At 39.2% G+C, this 20,870-nt stretch overlaps 1 protein-coding gene and 1 long non-coding RNA gene across 9 annotated transcripts in view; one reads left to right on the top strand and one right to left on the bottom strand.

The window, feature by feature from the left end:
- Positions 1 to 20,870, bottom strand: part of FOXP1 (forkhead box P1) — a 631,582-nt gene that overhangs the window by 337,600 nt on the left and 273,112 nt on the right. For 5 of the 8 annotated variants that reach the window (XM_031935180.1, XM_023200113.1, XM_023200106.2 and 2 more), the window contains one exon: positions 12,996 to 13,056. The gene's annotated coding sequence lies outside the window, so the exon portion shown is untranslated. Of the gene's footprint in view, positions 1 to 12,995; positions 13,057 to 17,835; positions 17,913 to 19,035; positions 19,206 to 20,870 lie in introns of those variants that run through there. The other 3 variants (XM_023200098.3, XM_023200102.1, XM_031935179.1) reach the window with 3 other exon arrangements.
- Positions 2,904 to 19,012, top strand: LOC111533354. The gene is made up of 5 exons (XR_002728832.2): positions 2,904 to 3,115; positions 5,670 to 5,793; positions 9,603 to 9,660; positions 15,889 to 16,021; positions 18,830 to 19,012. It is a non-coding gene; the product is annotated as an uncharacterized LOC111533354 (long non-coding RNA).

The raw sequence follows: 20,870 nt of genomic DNA, 5'->3' as shown, positions 1-20,870 counted from the left end.
CAGCTATTTGGGAGGCTGAGGCAGGAGAATGGCGTAAACCCGGGAGGCGGAGCTTGCAGTGAGCTGAGATCGGCCACTTGCGCTCCAGCCTGGGCGACAGAGCGAGATTCCGTCTCAAAAAAAAAAAAAAAAAGATCTAGATATAGTAAGTAATAACTTGGGAAAATACTTAAGATCGTTTTAATGATAAAAGCAGGAAACAAAAAGAGTACTTACAGTAAAAGTATGTATAGACAAATGTTTTAAAATATGCCATATATATAAGAAATGGTCGGGCAGGGTGGTATTACATGGTTCACACCTACAATCCCAGCACTTTGGGAGGCCGAGGTGGGTGGATCACCTCATCCCAGGAGTTCAAGACCAGCATGGGCAAAATGGCGAAATGCTGTCTCAAAAAATACAACAATCAGCCAGGTGCGGTGGCATGTGACTATGGTACCGGCTACTCATTGAGGCTGAGGTGGGAGGATCACTTGAGCCTGGGAGGCAGAGGCTGCAGTGAGCTGAAACTGCACCACTGCACTCCAGCCTGGGTGAAAGAGCGAGACCCTGTCTCAAAAAAAAAAAAAAAAATAATAATAATAATAATAATAATAATAATAATAATAATAGTAATAGGGCCAGGCACTGTGGTTCATGCCTGTAATCCCAGCTCTTTGGGAGGCCAAGCGGGGCAGATCACCTGAGGTCAGGAGTTTGAGATCAGCCTGACCAACATGGTGAAATCCTGTCTCTACTAAAAATACAAAAATTAGCTGGGCGTGGTGGCGGGCACCTGTAATCCCAGCTACTCAGGAGGTTGAGGCAGGAGAATCACTTGAACCTGGGAGGCGGAGGTTGCAGTGAGCCGAGGTCGTGCCACTGCATTCCAGCCTGGGTGACAGAACAAGACTTCGTCTCAAAAAATAAAAATAAAATAAAAACAGTAATAGTAGGATTTAGTTACAATGTTGAACTGTTTAAATAAGGTTCCCAATGAAATTTTTCTTACTACTTCTTCTTCCTATATATATATATTTTGAGATGGAGTTTCGCTCCTGTTGCCCAGGCTGGAGTGCAATGGCGCGATCTCGGCTTACTACAACCTCTACCTCCTGGGTTCAAGCGATTATCTTGCCTCAGCCTCCTGAGTAGCTGGGATTACAGGTGCCTATAATCCCAGCTACTCAGTGTGCGCCACTATGCCCAGCTAATTTTGTATTTTTAGTAGAGATGGGGTTTCTCCATGTGGGTCAGGCTGGTCTTGAACTCCTGAGTTCAGGTGATCCGCCCATCTCGGCTTCCCAAAGTGCTGGGATTACAGATGTGAGCCACAGTGCCAGGCCGCTTCCTGTATTTTTTGTTTCCTACGTGCATTTAAAGTTATCCACAAAGAGAAACTGTCCTTCCTTCATCCAACACCATCTTAACAGTGTTTAGCATCCATATAGAGATAATGTGTGTTTTTACATTGACCTACCATTTCCTGGATGCTTGAGGATTTGGGACTGGCCAAGAAATCTTGAAAATGTTCAACTGTGTTTCACAATTTTTGAATAAGCTAGAATCTGTGATGCTCTTAGGTAATCTGAAAGGCAGTTGAACCCATCAAAGACTACCTATATTAGTAAAAGGTAAAGGTGATAGACAGACGTGGCTCAGGCTCCAACTAGTACTTTACTAATCTAGAGACTATGTTAACCACACCAATCTGTGATATACTTCAGATGATTAAAATCGACATATTCTAAGTTAGGGTTGTAAACACATCCCGCTTTCCTCTCTGCCTTTTATTTAAACTGCAAATCTCCAAACCGTCGGATTAGAGAATGGGTCAAGAGGGACAAAATGCCCAGGATTCCTTTTTCACCTCTCACAGGTTGTACTATGACCCAAACTTCACAAAAATGAGTGCAAGGGGTGGGGGAAAATGTGGTAACCGTAACAAACAAGAATGTTGAACAATTACTATTCCTGGAAAAATAATACAAACCACATAAGTTCAGCCAGCAGACCGCTAGTTATATAAAGCCAGTAAACACAATAGGAGCGAGATTCAAACACAACTAACTCTTACTAAGGTCATCAATGGCTTCCATATTGACAAATCCAACAGGCAGTTCTTTGTCATCATCTTTTTTGACCACTTGGCAGAATTTGATATGGCTGACAACTCTCTTCTCACTTATTTATTTATTTATTTATTTATTTATTTGAGATGGAGTCTCGCTCTGTAGCCCAGGCTGGAGTGCAGTGGCGCTATCTCAGCCCACTGCAACCTCCGCCTCCCGGGTCCCAGTTCAAGCAATTCTCCTGCCTCAGCCTCCTAAGTAGCTGAGATTACAGGAATGTGCCACCATGCCCAGCTAGTTTTTGTCCGTTTAGTAGAGACAGGGTTTCACCATGTTGGCCAGGCTGGTCTTGAACTCCTGACCTTATGATCAGCCTGCCTAGGCCTCCCAAAGTGCTGGTATTACAGGCATGAGCCACCATGCCCAGCCTAATTTGTATTTTTTATTTATAGACAGAGTCACTATGCTCTGTCACCCAGGCTGGAGTGAAGTGGTTATGTACAGGCAGGATCATAGTACACTATAGCCTCAAACTCCTGGGCTCAAGCAATCCTCCTGCCTCAGCCTCCTGAGTAGCTGGAACTACAGGTATGAGCCACCATGCTCAGCTTTGTCTCCTTCTTTAAACACTTTCCTCGAAGAGTTTCTGGTTCACAATCTCAGAGTTTTCATCCCATCTCTGATCTTTCCTGTTCTCAATATTCTAAGACTAAAACTTTTAATGGTGTTGGCTTTTTATTTTTATTTTACTTTTTTGAGACAGAGTCTCACTCTGTCCCTCAGGCTAGAGTATAGTGATGCAGTTGTGGCTCACTGTGGCCCCAAACTCCTGGGCTTGAGCAATCCTCCTGCTTCAGCCTCCCAAGTGTAGCTGGGACTACAGGCACACGCCACCATGCCCAGCCAACTTTTTTTTTTTTAATGTAGAGATAGAGTCTCACTATGTTGCCCAGGTTGATCTCAAACTCCTGGTCTCAAGAGATCCTCCCACCTTGGCATCCCTAAGTCAGAACCCAGATCCTGGAGTTCTTCTTTTCTTTATCTACACTACTGCTTCTTTGGTGAGTTCAGGCAAGTTTTATGCCTTTAGATATCATTTACATGCTTATAAATCCTGAATTTATAGACCAAACTAGGACATTTCCAGGACTATATATCCAAATGCTCACTTGGCATCTAAGTCTGGGTGCCTAGCTCAAACCTCCCATGTCTACAGCTGTACTCCTGGTCTCCCTTGCTTACCTCCCCTACCCCCAAAACTGCCCCACCCACTGTCTGAAGTATTTTAGTAATGGGAGTACCACCTTCTATCAGTTCCTTAGAACAGAAACTGTTTGTCTTCTGACTCCTCTGCTTCTGCCCATAAGCAATCCATCAGTGAATCCTACTGATTATACCCCATCATTCAAGACAAAAATCTTAAAAGTCATCTGTGATGCAACTTTTTCAAACTCCCCATCAATTTCACTAGGAAAACCTTTGGCTCAATGTTTAAATAAATTCCAAATTCAACAACTTCTCACCACCTCCCCTGCCACTGTGATCCTGGACATCATCCTATCTCACTGGGATTATTATAGTGGACTCCTAACAGGTCTCCCTGCCTATGACCTCATCCACCCACAGTCTATTTCCAAAAAGTTCCCTGAGTGATCCATTTCAAAACCATGAGTGAGATCTCGCTCCACCTCAAAGCCCCTCAATGGCTCCCCAGTAAGAATATAAAAAGCCCTGTGCCCTGCTCAGTCTGGCCCTGTTACACTTTTACGCTGTCTCCTACTACAACTTAAGTAGCCTTAATCCAATATTCCGCAATCAAAAGTGCTTCAAAATCCAAAACTTTTTGAGCACAGATACAACACTCAAAGGAAATGCTCACAGGAGCATTTCAGATTTGGGATTTTGGGGTTAAGGTTGCTTAGCTGGTAATGCAAATACTGTAAAATCTGAAAAATCCCAAATTAGAAATATTTATGGTCCCAAGCATTTCAGATAAGAGATACCCAACCTGTTCTCTCCTCTTAAGGACACTGCTTCGGCCATACTGGCTGACTTGCTCTGTTTAGAATACACTACGTCTCTGCTCACCATACATGGACTTACCTGACCACTCACCACCTTATTTACATAGCAACCCTTCCCTCTGACAATGTGACCTCCCTTATCCTTTTATATTTTCTCTACAGTAGCTATCACCACGCCCTTGTTTATCATGCTTCGCTGGTTGTCCACTCCCTCTAAAGCAATGAGCAAGGAGCTTAGTGGCTGTGCTGTCCACTGCTATATCCAGCAACACTGTCTAACAGAAATACAATGGCTGCCACATAAGTAACTGTGACATTTTTTAGAAGTAAAAAGAAACAGCTGAAATTAATTTTAATATTTTATTTAACCTAATGTATCCAAAACGATCATTTCAACATATAATCGATGAAGAAAAATTATCAAATATTTCATGCTCTTTTTTCCATACAAAGACTTTGAAATACTTTGTAGATTTTACACTGCACATCCAAGTTCGGGCTAATCACATTTCAAGTGTTCAACAGCCCCAGGTAGCTAGTGGCTTCCATGCTGGACAGGGTAGGTCAAGCACAATGCCTGGCATACAGCAGGCATTTAATAAAGATGTGTGAAAAACAAATGAAGGAATAAATCCAACCTGCAGAAAGAACTACTTCACATTGCAAAGACAGTACTCATGTGTTTTAAAAGTTTCATTGCATACACATAAAATCCTTACTACATTTGACATATTGTGATTTTGTTTCTTGTTTTACTATAATGTACGCTTATTCCTTTTTTTTTCTTTTTTTTTTTTTTTTTTTTTGAGATGGAGTCTTGCACCAGGCTGGAGTGCAGTGGTGCGATCTCGGCTGACTGCAACCTCTGCCTCCTGGGTTCAAGTGATTTTCCTGCCTCAGCTTCCCAAGTAGCTGGGACTACAGGTGTGTGCCACCACGCCCAGCTAATTTTTGTATTTTTAGTAGGGATGGGGCTTCACCATGTTGGCCAGGATGGTCTTGATCTGTTGACCTCATGATCCACCTGCCTCAGCCTCCCAAAGTGCTGGGATTACTGGCATAAGCCACTGTGCCTGGTCGCTTATTCCATTTTTTAAAAGTCTTGGGTACCAGCCACCACACTAAAATCCTTAACCCACAAACTGGTTCCAAAGGCCACTTTGAATATGACTGGTCTAAATAAATTTTAAAGTATGGAATTCGTAATGAATGTTTTTTAGGATATTTCCTCCGGCCTCCAGAGACCGCTGATGACCCTTTGAAAGGGAAACAGACCAACCTCCAGAAAAAAATGACTGGAGGAAAGAGTGAGCATGTAAAGTACCACGGTAAGCCACAGACTGCAATAAACACAGTCCATCCAACAATGGGAGGTTCTCTTAATTAAAACGCAATTTTATTTTACTTTTTATTTATTTATTTTTTTGAGACAGAGTCTCCCCTCTGTTGCCCAGGCTAGAGTGCAGTGGCATGATCTCAGATCACTGCAACCTCTGCCTCTCAAGTTCAAGCAATTCTCTCGCCTCAGCTTCCCAGGTAGCTGGGACTACAGGTGTGCACCCCCATGCCCAGCTAATTTTTGTATTTTCAGCAGAGACCGGGTTTTGCCATGTTGACCAGGATGGTCTTGAACTCCCAACCTCAAGTGATCCATCTGCCTTGGCCTCCCAGAGTGCTGGGATTACAGGTGTGAGCCACCGTGCCCAGCCTAAAAGGTAATTTTAAATAACTGGTCATACTCTCAGATAACTAACACAACATCTAATTACCTTTAATTATATACTACATACATGCTAATATACAAAATTCAGGGAAGACTTGCACAATTTTCACCCTTAAAAAGAGTGAATTTGACAAAGGCAGAAAGACTTCATGTTTTTCCTTTATCTTCCCAACCCCATGCGAAGTCCAGTCAGTGGCAGAGAGGAACAAATTGAAATGATCCATCTTCATTGCATATTCACAAAGTCCCATTCACCAATAGTCTTTTTAAAAGATACCACAGACTTCAAATCCAAACTTAGCACTGGTTAGTAACTGTCACTACAGCTTCAACTTTCAAATGGGCTCATAAAATAAGGATTCTGTCATCAGTACACTATTTGCTTCTTTGAGGTCCTTGGTGTTACCAGATACTGAGGGGGTATGCCCACAAGGTTAACACAGATGTGCTACCTTTTACAAGATTTTGTTTTTGTACAGTCAAGCTTCAAATTTCTTTCAGAGGTTTTTGAATTGCCAAGGAAAGGCTCTATTTCCTACATCTGTATTATGTCGTTAAGTTGCCCCCTAACGTGAAGTGTTTTTTTTTTTCCTAAAATGCTCAAGGTGAGCAGTTGGAATATTTGTCCTTTGGCAGATAGGACAGCAAAAACATCATTAAAAAAAATACATGGATACAGTAGTTCAGTGGTGTGAGCCTGCAGTCCAAGCTATTCAGGAGGCTGAGGCAGGAAGATCCCTCAAGCCCAGGAGTTCAGGGCTGCAGTAAGCTATGATCGCACCTAAGAACAGCCACTGCAATCCTGCCTGGGCAACACAGCCAGACCCCATTTCTTTAAAAAAAAAAAAAAAAGATAGATAAAACCATTTGTTATTTGGTTTTGTATTTTTGATTGTTCACTGTGCAAAATATGGTTATTTGATAATTGCTGCAAATATTGTCTTTACTACTAAATATGCCTTCATGTACATTTCAACAAGTGACTTCTGCTTGAAAACGAACTCTATTGAGCATATTTCTCTGGAAATCAATATTTAAGAAATTTTTTTTCTTTGAAACTAACATTCAAGAGAGACAGCTCTTGTTTACAGAGTAACTTAGTTTAGCATTATGGCTAACAATGTTTAAAAACAGCTAACTTAAAATGCAAACATTTAAATTCTGACGTTTAACTGTTGAGAGGCCATGTCAGTCTACGGAAATACACACAGCATAAAAAACAGTAATTTTTCCCCAGTTCTGTACCCTGTAAGAATATTTCAAGCAACCATTCTCTTAGATTTAAAAATAAGAACTTATGAGGTTTTAAGACAGTTAAAAATTTTAAATGCCTGGATGAACCTTGAAAACATTTTGCTAAGTGAAAGAATCCAGTCACAAAAGGATGTGGGATTTCATTTCTGTGAAACATCCAGACTAAGTAAATCTACACAAACAGAACGCATATTCATTGTTATCAGGGGATGGGTGGAGTGAGAATGCAGTGTAAGTGCTAATAGTTACTAAGCTTTTTGTCTTAGGCGATGAAACATTCTAAAACTGAACTAGATGGTTGCAACTCTGAACACATTAAGAACTACTGAAAAGTAAGTACACATTAAATGGGTGAATTGTATTGTATGTGAATTATATCTCAGTAATTCTGTTAACAAAAAATTAACATGCCTGATAACATTCACAACAGCATACAAGGAAATCAAGTTAATCTCACATAACTTCCATACGATGTTAAAACACATAATTCCTGATATCCTGGGCTCCTTGTTTTAGAACACTTCTCAAATCAACCAATAATCGCCCTTCCTAACACCCATCATCATCATCATCATTCATGTATGCCTGCCCCTCCAGAATATCAACTCTGTGAGGACAGAGACCATGTCCTTCTTACACGGTGCTATAATCTCAGGACCTAGCCCACACCCACCAATAAATACCTGCAGTAAGAATTAATATATGTATGTATGTACATACATCTGTATGTATGAATGAATGAATGAAATTACTAGATTGGAGTAACTGAATCAATGAAGTACTTGTATTCTACTTGTCCCCTTAAATCTGTTTGCCAATTCTCCCCAGGCTCCTGGCCACCCAGGTAGAGACATTTCCCAGCAGCCCTCTCAAAGCTTGCTGGGCCTTATGACCATAATCTGGTAAGTGACAATGAGTGGGATGTATACAACGTTTAACTCTTTTGATTACAAGGAAATTGCTTGCTTTGGACATCTCCACAGTGCGGCAACAACACAGCTTCAACCCTATGATAAGGACAAAGCCCGAAGGGAGGAGAGCACAGACAGAAAGAATCTGCCCAGACAAGCTACATTGGTCAGGCTGTTTCATGAGAGAAGTAGGCTTCTATTTTATTTAAGCTATTTTACACTGGGTCTCTTTGTTACACCAGCCTAGTCTTTACCCTGACTGTTACAACCCAGGCATGAGTATACTGTATGTGTGTGTGGCGGGGGAGGGGGGGGGGTCAGGGAGCATTTTGATGCTTAACTGAATTGACTGATCACATTCCAGCCAATACAGTCATCTGGTAACTCAATGACGACTGCTTACACTGTCTTCATAACATCTTCCTTAATTAACAATCACATAATTCAAATGCTAACTACTATAAAAAGGTAGTTTTGAATGGGTTTAGCTCAGAACTGCTGTTGTCTTTAGGTAAATATTCAAATCACTCACATATATACTTTTAAAGGAACTTATACTTCAAATAAATGAATAGCATTTTAGCTTTATTTTTCACCAAGAAATAATGTATAATAGGTAAGATACCATGAATGTTATCTATAAGGATGCATTTATATTCCTTCATCTAACATAAAACAGCTCAAATTAGGGATGGGGGGGAAATTGCAATGATTATACTTCCTTTTGATTGTTTTTTAATTTTCTCTCAAATAACTTGACTTTAAAAAGAAACTGAACCAACACATAAAATGTGAAGCTTGGAGATACCTAATGTTTAAAAATAACCATTTTAATTGTAATCTATACGGTCTTGATGATTATCTTCAACTCTCAATGCCATTCAGAATTGAATATAAGATGACGAATTTTACAAACTGGATTTGAATTTTAAGCAAATGCACGCGGGTAAATTGTCAATGGTGAAGGGAGGCAGGGAAAATGCCACATAAACCTTTATTAGATCACCAAACCAAGGCAACCATAATAGAATGACATCCGTATAATTGTGACCAGTGCGTCTCTCTTTAGTTTCCATCTTGACATTCTGGATGACCTTAGGTAAACTATTTATCATCAACGGGACCGTTTTTCCAGTCTGTGAAGTGGGGATTTTAAGAATTGCCAGCTACCTCTCAGGAATGCCAGCAACCAGACCCATTTTGTAAAGCACTCAGATCTAGTTGGAAGAAAATTGTCATATCACTACCGAGTATGATGACTGTTATTTATGACTCTTCAGACCTTAGAATCTAAATTTTCAAAATCGCTTCATCTGGTTTTCTGAATTTGCCTGGCTACTTTTATGTATATAATCAGTTATTCCCATAGTACCTCTGTAGGCATATTTCTGTGCATCTATACTGACTGTTAATAATTCTCAGGTTTCAAATTTGGGGCGTGTTATTTACTGAGAAGCTCCTGGCATCTGAAGTCTACATGCTTCTTGCAGTGTGAAAGATGATGCCGATTTTTTTGTCCATTGCTGGATGGCAAGGTCTTCTTGTTTAAGGCTTACTCATCAGGAAGAAATGCTAACCACTATACTCACTTGAAACATCTTTTTAAATTGTATATTTCCCTTTTATTTCTTTCTAGATAAGAGATCAAGATATATACAAATTAGTCTTTGAAAGATCTTTTACCTTGTTCAAAAGTAAAAATTATGTGTATTACTTGAGTCTATATACCCTAACTTATTTTCCCCCAAAATTTGAAATTAGCATCAAAACACAGATGGAATGGATACTGTAAAAGAAAAAGTGTCAAGTAATTAAATGTTCACTTGGAATAGGAATACTGAAGATGATGTATGATATACTTTGGAAATCCATCTCCCCCAAATCTCATCTTGAAATCTGATCCCCAATTGTCAGAGGACCGGCCAATAGAAGGTGTTTGGGTCATGGGGGTAGATCTCTCATGAATGGCTCAGTGTCTTCCCCAAAGTAATGACCGAGTTCTCGCTCTATTAGTTCATGAGAAATCTGGTTGTTAAAAAGAGCCTGGAAGCCTCCCCTTCCCTCCAAGCTTCCTTTCTCTCTTGTCATGTGACACGCCTCTTCCAAACTTTCCCTTCTGCCATGACTGGAAGCTCCTGAGGTCCTTACTAGAAGCAGATGCTGGTGTATGTTTCTTGTACAGTCTGCAGAACTATGAACCAAATAAATTTTTTTTCTTTATAAATTACCCAGCCTCAGGTATTCCTTTCTAGCAACACCGAACAGACAAAGACAATGTATATAGAACAAAAACAAAGACAACAAAAAAAGCTGAAAGTAGAGAACAACTATAGAGACTGAGCACATAAAATACTTTTATGATCAAGAAATTTTACAAGGAAGGGCCTTATTTGCACGATATTAAATAATATAATAGATCATGCACTTGATAGTGATTATGAAGAAAACTTTTTTTTTTGGTAATATGGACTCTCTTTCTCAGGCAATGCCAATCACAAATTTCTGGAAACATTTCTTTCCAAATTTTCCCGTGACCTATGATATTTTTAACTTTCAATAATATTACAGAATTTGGGGGGTGGGGACTGTATTTCCATTTTCAGGTAATAGGTGAAAGAATGGACATTATAAAGACATTGAGTCAGAAGAAAAATAATTCATGCTTACAGGTGATTACAAAAAATACAAAACCAATACAAACAACAAATGAAAACCCATCAGTGAAGGTTGTATTTTGAGCTGTATGGATAAGCCAACTCTCAGCCTAAACTTTTCATCTTTTCTACCACTTTTTCAGCTTTGTTTAATCTTTTTTTTTTTTTTTTTTTTGGAGACAGAGTCTCCTTCTGTCTCCCAGGCTGGAGTGCAGTGGTGCAATCTTGGTTCACTGCAGAAGCTCCACCTCCTGGGTTCAAGCGATTCTCCTGCCTCAGCCTCCTGAGTAGCTGGGATTACAGGAGCCCGCCACCACGTCCAGCTAATTTTTGTATTTTTAGTAGAGACGGGGTTTCACCATGTTTCGCCACGCTGGTCTTGAACTCCTGACCTCAGGTGATCCACCCACCTCAGCCTCCCGAAGTGCAGGGATTACAGGCATGAGCCACCATGCCTGGCCTGTTTAATCATAATTTTCAGCTTTGCCAGAAACCTCTGCTGACAGTAGGAGATGAGTTAAACATGTGGCACCACTTTGCATGAGGAGCAGCTTGGATTGAGATCACTCTGTGAGATTACAGAGACCAAGAGACAGCAAATTACTGCCTTGCTGAGTAACTGCAACAGAGGCTGAATGCCCCTACAAATAGAAAATATTTACTATGTGGCCCTTGACAGAAAAAGTTTGCAGACCCCTGATATAGATTAATGCCTTCCTTTTAAAGATTAGAAAGTTCAGACCAGGTGCGGTGGCTCATGCCTGTAATTCCAACACTTTGGGAGGCTGAGGTGGGCGGATCACGAGGTCAGGAGTTTGAGACCAGCCTGACCAACATGGTGAAACCCGGTCTCTACTAAAAACACAAAAATTAGCTGGGTGTGATGGCGAGTGCCTGTAATTCCAGCTACTCGGGAGGGTGGGGCAGGAGAATCACTTGAAACTGGGAGGCAGAGGTTACAGTGAGCCAAGATCCTGCCACTGCACTTCAGCCTGGGCAACACAGCGAGACTCCGTCTCAAAAAAAAAAAAAAAGAAAGAAAGAAAAAGAAAAAGAAAATTGAGCCTCAGCAAAGGGAAGTGTTTTGTTGTGACCTGATAATCTCAATTACTGGTTGGGAATCAATTCCTTCCATGCGGAAACATCTGAAACATATGTTTGTCCTCTTTGAAATACAATTAGGTAGATCCTGCAAAGGTTTCATTCAAACAATATAGATGGTGAAATGATGGAAGTCTGATTTTTCTGGCCCAAATTAAATGTGCCAGAATGCAACTACAAAAACAAATCCATACCCTTTATATATATGCATTCTAGAACCCCCCCCAAGCCCCAGGTGAGATTTATCAAAAACTGATCAAAGATTCTTCACATTATGAAAGTTTCACAAAAAAACTCTTGTTCAACTCAATAAGAAGTCTGTATTTGACAAACACATAAACTTCAGTAAAATCGGAGCAAAGGCTTTATTCAACCATGCGGGCAGGTACCCTGTTTTTAAGCAGACACAAATCTACTAAATCAAATGGAACTATTAAAGGCCAAAATTCTAAATGAAACGAAGATGCTACTGCTTGAGAAATATCAGATGTTAAAATGACTGGAAGAATTATCTTGTGTAAGATGATCACCGCCTTTATCAGAGAGGTACTTCTGAAATCAAGTAAATATGTAGCATCCATAACCATTTTAACTGGAGTACTTTTTCATTCCCCCTCCCAAAAGTGAATTTGAAAAAATTAAATTTGGCTTTAATTCATTAAGCTACATTAGTCTCTCTGAAAACTTCTAATTTTAAAATCAAGTACTCATTTGATTTTCAAGCAAGGTCAAGAGAACAAGGCAGCCTAGTGCTGACATTACAGGGATATGCCTCACACTGCTCAGCAGTTACACCAATGTGGTGTGTTGCTATGGTGCCTGACTGTTAATTTCTGAAAGAAGGTGATTATAAAGCCGCCAGATGAACATCAATCGGATGACACCACTTCAGCACACAATACTGACATGCGTTACTCTTGTTTGCAGCAAGTTAATTTTATGAATCACCACTTTTGTGATGTGAATATTCCTTTCTAACTTTAAACCTACCAAGTCAACAAGCAAAACATAAATTTAAAAAATAAACATAAGTTCAGCTTCAACGAAAAGAGAAGAGTTTGATAATATTTGGGGGGAAAATGTGAATCTGTAGAACATTTCTTAAGGGCAACTGTCTTTCTTAGGACTTCCAAAAATACACCACATATGTACTCACACGCAAATAAATACATGTTTATTTGACAAATACAGACCAAAAAACAACTGAATTAAAATGCCTGGAAGGCAAAAGACACAGCCCTGGATATAACTTCACTAATCACATTTGCATTTACCTTTTTTGGCTTCTGTAAAGCAATCTTCAGTTATAGTCACCTCAAAAGGTCACGTCTTACCCTGAAAACAAAAGAGAACATCAAAATCTGAATGTCAAGAGTAGTAGCAACCACCTCTGCCAAGGACAGACACAAGCGAAACAACAAAAGGACTCAATTCTATTTAATGGCAAATGACTTTCAGGGTTAATAAAAATAAGTCCCAAGAATCTCTACTTACCTGGACCATATGGCTTTGAGCTCTTCAAGACAACAAAATCGACTTGGGGGGAAAAAGTCAAGTGAAACATTTCAAATGTTGTGTATCAACTTTTTCTCATCTTGTTGTCTATCAATTTATTTTCATGTAGAATAATATGTGACTCGTAGGCCTTTGTTTTTGGAAACCAGACTGCCACTTGAACGTGTCTCTGTTTGGTTAACATCCACAACGTCCCTCATTTCATTAAAGCAGAGACTTATTTTTTTCCCTTTTGGAAGAGAGTTAGGTCTTGTAGACAACATGCTTTCTGCCACTTTGGACCTTTCAAAATGAATGAAAGCAGCACCATTTTCAGTTTGGGGAGGGGCAGGGAGTTAATTGCTAGTGAAAGCTGTTCACAGAATGTTTTTCTCTTAGCATGTATCTACGGGAGCTACTAAGTTAAATAAAAAAGGTTCATGTCACATGAAACAAACAATTGAAATCAAGCTTCCTAAAACACAAAGAAACCATGGAACACATTTTACCCCACATATACTCCTGCATCTGCATACTCCCGTATGCAAAACAGTGTTTAATCCTTTAAGAAACATTACAAGCTGCCTCTTTCTGCCCATGTAACTGGGATCAACATATGGCACAAGTGAAAAGAAAAACATTTGTTTATTAATTTAGATCAAGTTACTAAGAGGGTACAGGATTCATTCCATATCCATTGACCAAATGCTCATATAATTTTTAAGGTGGCGAAATCATATCATCATTTTGCTAAAATGTTCATATCTTTTTGCTCACTCTTCAGAATAATATGTAATGAAGTGGTTTAATTTTATAGGAATATATCCCTGCTTATCCCTCTGCTGTCAGCCCTGAATGTGGAAAGGCAAACATCATTGAGAAGAGTAAAATCTTACTTCACGAGGGCTAAAAATTTGAAAGTGGCACTTTGGTGTGTACTATCTTTGAGGAATTGATCCAAGGCCAATTTATGACATTTCCACAAGCAAGTGTATGCAGATTCTTGCCATTAAGATTGGAAAAAGATGCAGGCTCTGAGTGAAATCATAATTTTCATGTTTACTGTAAGAGGAAATTGGAGGTTTTCACCATAAATGTTCACCATTTGGGTGGGGAAAAACCCTAGCTCTGGGACTTAAAATTACTATTTTGCAGCCTGACCAAAACCTTTTTGTTTTTACACAAAACAATTCAAATTGAAAATGAAAATCGTGTGCTTTACTGCTGATGTATGTCCCCAAGATTGGTTTCTCCAGTGGTGAGAAGTCTATTTCAGGGCAAGCGATGATAAGAAAGAAAAACAGAGCAAAGATGGTCAGGTCCTCAAGGTAGAGCTAAGATCTGCAGAGCCCCACTCTACACAAATCAGAGCTCTGTACATACAAAGCACACACAGAAATTTCTACATCTACCACTCATCAAATCTTAAATGTAAAGCAAGTGAACTTTGGCAGATCCTACTCAATTCAAAGCAAGAATGCCTTTTTCTCTCTCCTTTTTACTTGAGATGTTCTCCAATACATGCACTGTAAACTAATTTATATGTTTATCTATTGAGCTGTGTCTATTTTTGCATGTTTGGCAGTCAGACCTATAGTATTAGACTTTGCAATGCAGATGAGGTTTGCTATCAGATAGGCCAGGCAAACAACTGGACCTCATTAAAATTTAATTTTTAAAAAAACTGCTGAAAATGCCTACTTTGAATAAAGTTATCTCCAGTGCTGCATTTGAACTTGCAGAATATTTTCAGGTAAACACCAGACCTGTTTTTCTACTCACCTATCTACACAGTATAGTGTGTAATTGAACACAGAACAAAAATAGAAGCTGCTTCAGCCTCAGATTTTACAAGTATCATTTTTTTCCCCTAGGGATACTGGGGGAAGAATTACAACAAAATCATACAACTGACCCTCCAATTTATAAATACTAAACTGACCACATTTAATTTTCACTTACACATAAAAACTTGGCAGTAGGATGTAATCTCTATCTTTCTCTATTTTGAAGTTCCATAAATTTTGGTGCACATGCACGATTGGCCACTCATTAATTTATTTCTGTTGATTTTCATTTTTAGAAAAGGTATACATCAACAAAGTAATCTAAAAGACATTTTTCTAGTTTTGCTGAGAAAAGATTAATAGTTCAACAGCTGTTTGCCATCATGCTAAATTAAATGAAATGTGTCAATATAACAGACAAGAAAATTAGGGGGTAGTACTGGGGCCCGAGTCTGCCTCATTACTAGCTTAGAAGAATTGGAAACCAACAACTAGCAGAAAAATACGCGTTTCATTTTTTCCAAAGCATAAAACTTCCCTTTCCAATACTATATTTGCTATTTTCTTTAAATCACTTTTACTTATCGAATAGATCAACTATTTACCTGTGTGCTTACCGGCAGCACAAGCACCAAAACTAAAATTAAATGATTATGCAAAGCTTTTAGGTTAAAAAAAAAAAGATAAAAGAAATACATTCCCCTCCAGCCCACTTGTCTTCTTTTAAAAAATGCTGTCTCCATACGAATTGCGTTTTTTTTTGTTTTTTTTTTTTTCTTTTTCTCTTTCTTTTTTAAGTTTCCTACTGGTTTTAGGTTTTAAAAGTGAGCCAAGGATACAGTAAACAGAAATTACTTATTTTCCTTTATGTCATTCTCTGCAACAGTTAAGATTCTGTGAACACTAGAATTGTTCCATGGCCTCTTCACTATTGATTGCAATAGTGTCATCTACCTGAAGCTACACAGTGACCACAAAAACCATGTCCAGGACACCAAATTTCTACTGCGAACTCTAGGGTCTGACACTAAACGTACATTCCTCTTTCTCTACCTCCCCAACCACCCCTCCTCCCGAATTAGGACTGTCATTCTAAAGAACCCTCAGATTATTATAGTGCTTCAATATCATACTTTCTATGGGTATATTTTGCCCTTAATTTAATCTGTGTGACATATAATACACAGTTGTCCCCTAGTATGTCCTGCTTGGAACTGAGTTGCAGGTAAATGTGGAGGTGCAATCTCATTTCACAAAACCGAAAATGAACAATATCGGCTCTTTTTTTCCCGTTTATAGTATTTTCCCCTTCCCTTTCTTGACAGCTAAAATAAATTATCTGCATCAAGATTTCTCCATTATACTTAATTTTATATAATTGTGCAAAAGCAACTCTGAAGTATGCCCAACATAGTTCATCTCAGCCTTCAGCCTACCCAATACTGGCTGAGAACCTATTGTGTGCCAGTCTTATTAAAGATGCAAAAATGAGCAAAGTGAGCCCCTGGGTGGTGATTAGGCGGGCAGTTCAGTAGGTCTATGGCTAGAGGACACTTTCTTATTAGGAAACTGAGGAAGGAACATGGTTCAAACTTCCCACACCCTCAAATCCTCCAATCAAACGGCTTGTACTCATTGGCAAAAACTGGTCCAAATAAGCCAATTTCCAAGAATTTGCTGCCTCTTTAAATAGGGAATCTTATCTCCTGTGGGCTTTAATATCTTGTTTTTCAATGACTTCTTAGAAAGTAGAAGGACATCGACATATATTTGACTATTGAAATATATAAGACAAGGGTCACTTTTATCTTCTGTATTTAAGAAAATCTACTCCAAAATCAATCTCAAAGTTTGTTCTATGCCGTTAAGACTTCAAATACTGAGTCAGATTTGCAAAAAAAAAAAAAAAGTGGGGAAGGTAGAGAATGAAGAAAGAAAAGAAAGAATAAAATAAAAAGGGGAGAAAGGAAAATATAGAGAAAAACAGAGAGGAAAAAGAAAGGAAAAGAATAAAGGAAGGAAACAGGAAAGAAAAGGAAGGAAGAAGCTGCTGTGCAGTCGGGGTCTCTGAGACCAGAAGCAAAGTTGGACGCTACCCAGGCTTGCAGCTTCACAAACACTACACTTCTTTTACTTGTCTCTATCAAAGAAATGTGTGACTTTGAATCCATCATTCTCCAAATCTCCCTCCTATCCCTGCAAGTAACATTTTACTTCCTTTCTCCTCATCCTCTGGGGCCCTCATCAGATCATAGTACCTAACTTTGGAGTCCATTCTAGTAGAGCAAAAACCTAAAATATTATCCATGAAGCCACGTGGTGCAGTAAACCCCAGTCGATGCTTGCCCATGAAATTACTTCAGACTGGCAGCCCCCCCACTAACTCCACATCGGCCCATTGCATTTGGAAAAATGACTCTCTCCTACCTTACAGAAAAGGAAAACCCTGGCCGTGGTCATGTGAAAATATTTTATAGGTATCCTTTAACAGCCTTTAAATGTTGAAACCTAAAAACAATATTTGCTGTTTTCCCTTTGAAGCTCTAACAAAGCCTTTGTTTTAGATTCACCTTTAGTGTGCAATAAGAGTTAATAATCAAATCCATCCCAACCCCCACAAATGTTAAACAAAAAGATAAAAGAAATGCAAATAGCTATTGTCATGGAAAGTTAAAGTACCTGTCTGTATTTTTAAGTGAAAACTATTATCTCTATCAATCAAAATTTAAGAATACAATAGCGCTAATCACAGAAGGTGCTCTGACGGAGTTACTTTGCCTCAAAAAAAAGTATTTTTCCCCTTAAAAACCAAGTATAAAAGTCATATACTTACAATTAGATAGAGTATTTGTAATTTTGTTATTAAAAACCTTCAGCAGCCTCACTGTTAATAAATGCTTCTAAGTCTCTAGACTGATTTGTACCCAAGAAGACACAAGTCCCTACATATTTTAATAAGGTTGATGAAATTTTATTTAAATTCTCACAGTTTCCAACCTGCGGGGGAACAGCACACTCTTCTGTTGAAAAGAGTTACTCAAACAGAGGCAACAGTTAACTGGTCAGGAAAACTCCTTCTTTTAGAGCCTGGACATAATTCCCACACCCTGAAATATCTTCACACAGGACATATCTTCCTTGGATGGTCCACCCTTGTTAATTGTGGCAACTTATTTTTGAAATAACACTCTACCCTCAAAAAGAAAGCAGAATACCCCCATCATACCCCAGAATGATCTAAGTGTACAGTACATGAATTTCTCTGAGTCCTTTTTTAAAAATTCACTTTAAAAAAAGACTGGATTAGCCCCTGAATATGGTGCTTTCTAAAGACAGTACAGGAACAAAAAATAGCAAGACCCCAGATAGTAAAACAAACAGCTCAAGATTAAAATTCCTAGAGCAAACAGTTAAGCCAGGATGCCATTATGCACACGGAGCCTGGATGATGTCTCCTCCACCGTGGGGCCAAGAGGCTGTCATTTTCCCCCCAGCAAGATCAGATTTCCTTCCCTCCCGACCGCCTCTCTGAGCATCATGGCCAACATCTCTAGTGTGCTATTAATATCAATGAAGAGACGATTCGATTTCCACAGAAGAAAACCTTTCCTATTCCGGCACAGACCTTCGGGGAGGACCCTGGCCCGGGTATAGACAATACAGCGGCAGAGTTTCTGTTTTCTTACAGTTCAGTCTTACACACTGTTTGAAGGCTTTTTAGCAAACAATGGCAGCATTATCTGCAGGATAGTTACAAAACAGGATTTGTTAGGACAAAGAATAATAAAGCTGCTCTCTCTCTCTCTTTTCTTTTTAATTCCCTCTAGTCCTCACGAGCCTTTCTATGCGAGTCCAAAATTCAGCCACATTTCCTAAGAGGCACCTGTACTTGTCTATTTCAATGCAGCCAGAAGCTGACAACGGCCCAGGAACCAGGACTGCTTTCAGGAGGCGCCCAGAAGGGCAGCAAAGTACCCTCTCAACATTAGTAAAATGAAACAAAAGTGTCAGCCTTGGCTTCACACACACTTACCCGTTCATGGTGAGGAGGCAAAGCTTTGGGGCGGGAGAGGCAATTTTCACACAACGGAAGAAAGTTGAGAGTTTGTAAGGGAGAAACTACAGGCGCTTGGAAGCCTGCTGGCTCTCAGGGCTCCCAGGCTGGCGGCAGTGTGAGGAAGGACTGAAGGTATGTGGGCTAAACACAACAAAAGCCACTGCCTTACTCTAGATTAAATATGCAGGAAGAGGCCCCTTTGCATAAACACAAACACTCAGCAAATGAATAACTGGCTCAATCAGACGCCCGCTGTGCCTTCTACCTGTCCTCGCTCTGACAGGAGACACTGCCTATTCCAGGGGACACTACTAAACAAGAGACAGTTAAATGTTATGTTGCTATAATAACAATTAAAATGAATTGTATTCATTAGTAATTAAGAACTCACTCGTGGGGGGTGGCGGGGGGAGTGCTATTGTTGTATCTCCAGCTACTCCAAAAAGAACTTGTAGTACACCCATCCCTGGAGTTCTACTCTAGGTTGCATTTCAATCTCTAACATTCAATGAGAGTTTTAAACAATCAGTTTGTTTAGTCACAATTGTCAGAGATACGCGTCTTGTTTCTCTGCTTTGTCACATTGTAAATTGATACCTGTGACTCTGTACCTACAAAGATCTGTTTGATATATGTATATAAAGTGTACATATAAAAATATACACACATATACATATATATGTGCATATATACTCACACATAATACATTCATGCATATCTAATTAAAGAGAATAAGCCAAAAAATGCTACTTAACTATACTCTCTAGTTCACTAATCATTTAAGGAAAATAATTCGAGTTTTCCAAAAATATATCCCAAATGCCTGCCTTTCAAATGTCACCAATCCATGACCACTCATTTAAAAACATTACCCCTATATTAGAAAGGGTGCTTTTAACTGAGTGGCCTCAACCACTTATACTTTCAATTAAATAACATAATTACAGTCAACAATTTTCTCCATTTCGGCAGAAAATATGCCATACCTCAACATAATTTGTCCTTACAATCCAGGAATTTAAGCAAGAGGAAAAACATGCCAATGTTAGGAATTCACCACTGCCTTTTCTCAGCTTACGGAATCAACTCACGCTGACCTCTCATTCTATGTTCCAGCTACATGTTGGTCTTAGTAACTTAATTATTTTTTAATAACTTTTGCAGTATTAAATGAATTCGATTGAAACATAAATAAGATTATGTTCATCTACTACTTACTAATGCCATACAGTACTCTGGGGCCAAATCCAGCAGGGCTGTGCTATAGGATGTGTCTATATTGTTACTGTATTTGGACTAAAAAGGATAGGTCACAGATCCTTCACAGCCTTCGAGAATGCTGTGATTATCCTAGCCAAGGGAAATACGGCAGCTTTCTATTTCAAAAGCAATTTTAATTTATTAACACAAAACTGTTTTCTGGCCAAATCGTTCCACTGTAAAAGGTGAAGATCATCACTGAAAAGTTTTAAAATATATTTACAAACAAACCAACAAACACAAAACTCATTTCAAACATGTATTATGGCATAGCATGGAGAAAAGACAAACAAAATAAAAAGATACCCAAAGACCCAGAGAATAAAACACAGGTTCTCTAAGAGGGGTGGCCACAGAAACTGAAGATGCTCATTTTGTCCACTCTTTTGCCTTGAAATGACCTTCCAAATAAGGTGTTAGATAACCCACGTCCATAGACGATAGCGATCTAACCTTGCTGCAAATAAACCATAGAACAAAATTTAATCATTATATCACTGTGAGAAAGCCTCTGTCCATCCCCATGGAGCTTCTAATGACTGTTTTGGCAG

The sequence above is a fragment of the Piliocolobus tephrosceles genome, chromosome 2, assembly GCF_002776525.5.
Source record: "Piliocolobus tephrosceles isolate RC106 chromosome 2, ASM277652v3, whole genome shotgun sequence".
Classification (NCBI taxonomy): Eukaryota; Metazoa; Chordata; class Mammalia; order Primates; family Cercopithecidae; genus Piliocolobus; species Piliocolobus tephrosceles.
The sequence above is the reverse complement of the archived record's forward strand: the minus strand, read 5'-3'. Positions and strand labels throughout refer to the sequence as shown.